Source organism: Adiantum capillus-veneris, chromosome 17 (assembly GCF_014529385.1).
Source record: "Adiantum capillus-veneris isolate H3 chromosome 17, ASM1452938v2, whole genome shotgun sequence".
Taxonomy (NCBI): domain Eukaryota; kingdom Viridiplantae; phylum Streptophyta; class Polypodiopsida; order Polypodiales; family Pteridaceae; genus Adiantum; species Adiantum capillus-veneris.
In genome coordinates, this window is record NC_140947.1 from 77,409,015 (window position 1) to 77,414,528 (window position 5,514).

Below are 5,514 nucleotides of genomic sequence, written 5' to 3' on the forward strand. Positions count from 1 at the left end.
ATTTTCATCTTCAATTATTCTCCTCAACTTTGTGCTCACCAAATCATTGCTCACTTCACTTTTAACCTCTCTTTGCAAGCTCTCCATAGAGTCTTCAAGCTCTAAATTTTGAGCCCAGGAACCCCTCCAATCATCATCCCCAATTTTGCTATTACTAAGTGTGTGTAGCCACTTTTGTGTGTGTGGAGCTCTGCTAAGTCGAGTTCTTATTTGCTATTTTCATCTTCCCTCAACAAGAAATCGTTGAGGCTTTGTGGCTTAATGCATTGACCCTATTTTGGGATAGTAGACGAAGTCTTGTGCTCAATTTGGGAAATCAAATCTTGGGCAATGTGAGCGGATGTGAATTTCACAATTAAATTGAGCTTTTGAAGAGGGGGCGGGTCCGCTGGGGTCTACTCCCACGCAAGTCAATTTGTGGCAAATTGGGCAAATGCTAGAGCTTTCAAATTGGGCCTAAAGAGCTTTTGGATCCACTGGGGTCTTCTCGCACCTGAGGGCACTAACTCAAGGTCGCTTGGACACCAAGCCTATTAGATCGGTTTCTTTTTTTCCCTCTCGGCTTCGCAAGCACCAGCTCCCCCATGCCCTCAAACTCTTGCACACTTGCATGCTTGTGGAAAGGGCCCCTTGATGTGCTCTAGCCTTGCCTCCAAAGAGCTCATAACACCCCACTAAGGGCTTGATCCCATAGTCCCACAAGTAGCTTTTCATCCACCATTCAATATATTCTCTCTCTCTCTCTCTCTCTCTCTCTCTCTCTCTCTCTCTCTCTCTCTCTCTCTCTCTCTCTCTCTCTCTCTCTCTCTCTCTCTCTCTCTCTCTCTCTCTCTCTCTCTCGCATTAAACTCCAAAATTTTGCAATCAAGCACAATACTCACAATGACTATTATAATATTTGTTTATGGTGATGATTTCATAATAGTGCTCGTGTACACAAGAAAGCATTGACCTTGGACAGTCTCCAAGAATTAAGAGGATATAGACAAATTTAATGGGAAAGGATTCCACACATTACTTTTAAAAAAATGGTTTTTATGTTAGTGCATAGAGGGCACCGTGCTCTTTGATTGAGACTATAAATCACCCAAATTGGAGTTCAAATGAAGAAGTCGTTATCAAAAGAGTGAACTATGGTCTACTAGGTCAAAAGCTGCTCCACTAGAGAGAGAGAGAGAGAGAGAGAGAAAGAGATTTAATTATTGTCCTCGGAGGTCAAATATGACCTATGGGACCAAAATTACATGTGATGTAGTATGTGTGTGGCTGATGAGTGACTCTTGATGCTCCAAAATTGTGGTGATGAGAGTTGCACTTTAAGAGCCCACATTGTGGTTGGAAGAGGAAAGTGTGTAGGTCTAAGTCATGGCTAAAAATGTGACGGAAGAAAGTTAGAATAAGACCAAAAGTTGAGCACTCTAGTAGTGTGTGGTACTCAGACTCTCGAACTTGCAGTGAGCATAATGTGCACAATCAATTTGACTCTTCTCCATTGCCAAACGGCGTGTCTCACGTCAAACTGAGTGGGAGCTAAGCCGAATGGCTGCGATAGTGCGTGTTCTTGACAAGGGGATAGGCTCAAGCATGTAAGTGTGAGTACGGTTTCCCCTTTCAGCGAAGAACATGGTTTTGTAGTTGGGGGCAATATGGGTGGTGTGATGTATGAAGTGTGCCCCACCGGATTCCTCCCAAGCAGTAATACTTTGGTGTTGTAGAAAAGCTTCATTCACTTGCAAGTCAATTTAGGCATCATGTAGCAAGTGTAATGCATCCCATCTCCCAAACAACTTCTTTATGTCTTGCATCCATCCAGGGCTCAAGATCTTGCTTTTATGTGTCTTTTGAACTTTTTTACTTGCTTGCCATGCAATTGTAGGTGTAGAAAGCTACAGTGTCACTTTCACAAGACACAGTTAGTACACTTGGTTTGACCTGGTTCACACTGGACGGACTCTCTGGCCTGGGCAGTGACACATGGCAGGGATACAGACGGTGGTCTATTGGACATCGTGGCCAGGTCACCACCACCACTCAGTTTGGAGATAGACTTAGATGGCTGACATTTATGAGCCGTTGGTGGCTCTGTATGGGGGTACATGTGAGTAGTAGATGTTGGGTCACGATTATTATCTTCTTCATATATGGTCCAGCGTCGTCATCTTGAGTAGCGAGTCTATATACACAACACGTCTTCACCATCCCTGCACATATGAGGCTTGACACCCCCATTGTACCTGTGAGTTATGGGCTAGAGTTGAGTGTGTTGCCACGCCAGATTCTGTATCGATTCTTTGAGAAAGTCGAGTCATATGTTCTGGTCTGCTGTTGTGTCTCTGTGAGATCAGTTGTTATCTATTCTTTCTTTGTTTTTAGTCGGTTTTGAGTGAGATTGTCACGCACATTGCACTAAGGAGCGCCCACTATAGAGAGCACAACACATTATCTGCGCTATAGTAGGAAGTTGATTTGAGGGGTTTTGACGTATCTTTATCGTATACTCCACAACCCTTTCCATGCCCACAATCTTAATTGCAAAAGATCCCTACTCAAGAAATAGGAGCATATATGGTGTTTGTGTCTTAACTTGGAGAAAGTTTGTAAGAAAACGCTTTTGAACATTCTCACACTCTTTCCAAGCAGAGTTTGAGATGCTCCCACCCTACACTTCAACTCCATAAAGAAGAACTGGTGTCACCAATGTGTCAAAAAGGTGCTCCTTGAGAATCCAACACTTGATGTTTCCCGCATTACACATGTTCTCAAAAGCATACTATGCTCTCTTTCCCGCTTCCAAACTATGCATGGCACATTCATGCCACTTGTGATTGGCCGGAACCTCAAGGCCAAGGTACTTAAAACTCTCAACAGCTTCAAGTGTTTCATTGTCATACACAATGCATGGCTTCTCCTTATGGTTGGTTTTCACAAGCATAACCGTTGTTTTGGATTCATTCACAATCATCCCACTAAGCAAGAAAAAGTTCTCAAGGACAACCATAAGCTTTTGTGCATCTTCTAAAGTGTGTGCTAGAAGCACTAGATCATCTGTATACAACAAAAGCATGATTACCGCATTGCAAATAGTGACCTCTTCAATGCCTTCTTCTTGCATAATATCAAGTACTTTTTTGAAATTTCTCTTCCCATGCGCAATTTTGACGCATCACCTTCTCATAGATTCGAGAAAATACTGTTAGGTTTAATTGCCATGTGGACGATTGCCCATCACTAATTGCTACTAGCCCTAAGTGTACAGTTATACACTTGTGTGAGCCACTAACACAAAGTAGAGTGTGTGTTGTGCCTAAGTGCATAAGAAACAGAAGAAAGAAAGGGGGCACATAGTGTGTATCGGCTCTCCCCCTCCAACCTGTGTGTGTGGCTATGGTGGTGTGTGTGTGAGTGTGTGTGCATATTCATCTTCCTCTTCCATTGTGCTCTTGGCTCCTCTCCTTCATCTAGTATCAAAGCTGTTTTGTTCCCAAAATCGCTTCCGCGCGTGCGCACTTTCAAGAGTGCAAACACGGTTTTGACTTCGGTATCAACAAATTCAGCATTTCGAGAGGGTTTCCATCCGGTGTCCTCAGGTGTCCTACAATTTTACCCCCTTTACAAAGCCATTCGTGCCATCAAAAATCTCATTCAAGCTACAATTTACGAGCTACATTTTTCAAATCTCTTTTGGTAGTTTGTGTTGCAGAGCTTCCATAGCCATTACAGATACCATTGTTGCAGTCTCTTCCATCTACAAGATCCCATGGCTCATTCGGGTGTGTGTAGCCTCTTTTGGAGTGGCCTCATACACACACATAGTGGGAGTTTGACAGCATTGTCTTCTTTGACTACAGGTACAGGTACAAGTACATAGAGCGGCTTGGTTAGCTTCCTCTGTGCTTCTCGGCCTCAATTTCGGCTTTCGCTACGACATCGGCATTGAGTCACATGCTACATGTTTCAGTGCTTGCAATCTTTTGGTTCCACTGGGAGCAGTTTTTTATGCGTACATGCATATGCTGGCACTTTTGACAGTGTTTGAGCTCTTTTGAGAGCAGTTTGACTCCCCGCATGGATATTTCTTTGCATGCACATGCTTTTGATGCCTGTTTGACCATCGTGACAGACTTGTACGTCTTTGTGGATACTGCCATCTTACGCTTTTGTGGAGCCATCTTTTGGCTAGTACGGAAGTTCCGTTCTTTCTAAGACTTGATCCGCATGATAGCCATTTTTGAGACTTGGCTATACATTTTGTTGCATAACCTACGTTGTTGATGGTCGATAGCGTGAGGTTTTCATTAAGATGGGGTATTCTCAAATGTGGAGATACCTTCGGTGATACAGGTAGCTATAGCATCCTTTACGAGGCCTCGCAATAGGACATATATAGAGTGGTATAGGTGCTTTTGACGCCGAGTTGTCTTTCTATGGTCAATTTGATAGTTTATGCGCCTTAGTTGGTCTCTATACATTGTGCTTTTGAGAGGCATTTCCCTCTTTTATGCTTTGTGAGTGATATACTTTGTCATTTTGTCTCGTATTTTGGTTGACATAGTCCCAAGTACAAAGGAGACTCTGCCAAAATTTTCCCAGAATCCTTTGGTAGTTTTGTCACCATGTCTACTAGCAAATACCATGACATTTATGACATAAAGAAGTTTAATGGCACTAATTTTTAGCTTTGGAAGAACCAAATGCATGATGTGCTTGTCCAAAAGAAGTAAAAGTTGCCTATTGCCTATGCGGCTAGAAATAAAGGTATGCACATGACTCGGTTTCAATGGGAGGAGCTTGATGAGCTTGGTGAGTTGGTATACTTTTTAGTGTTAGAATGTGTGAGACTGCTCATGCTTTATGGTAGAAATTATGCGACACTTACGAAAAGGATACGGCTAGCAATAAGGTTTTCATGATGCAAAAAACTTTTCAACCTTCATATGAAGGAGTCAGCTAGCGTTGCCAACCATATCAATGATTTTGGTTCTTTTTTTTCCCAGATTCAAGCACAACACATGACCATTGATGATGAGATAAAAGCAATTTGTTTGCTTTGTTCGTTGCTACCCTCTTGGGATATCTTTTGCACATCTGTTACTAACTCTGCTCCTAATGGTACACTAAAATAAAATGATGTTACTAGTGCACTTTTGTCAGAGGAGATGCGTCGAAAGACCATGACTAGCTTGCATTATGGCAAAGCTCATTATGTGCAAAGGGATGATAAGAAACGTAAGGGCCGTTCTTTGCAATGTGAGTCAAAGAAAGAGGGCAATAGAGATGCATCAAAGGGTATATCAAAGTCTCGTGATTGTTGCAATGTTCATGCCATTATTGTGATAAGTTTTGTCACATAAATAAGGATTGTTATGCTTGGAAAGTGTGACAAAGAGAAGGGGAAAGGTAAATGCAAAGATCATGATGATAAAAAGGATAAACCAAAGAGTTCGGTTAAGATTGAAGAACTAAACATAGTTCAAGATGACAGTGATGCACAAGACATTAATATGTTGAGTGAAA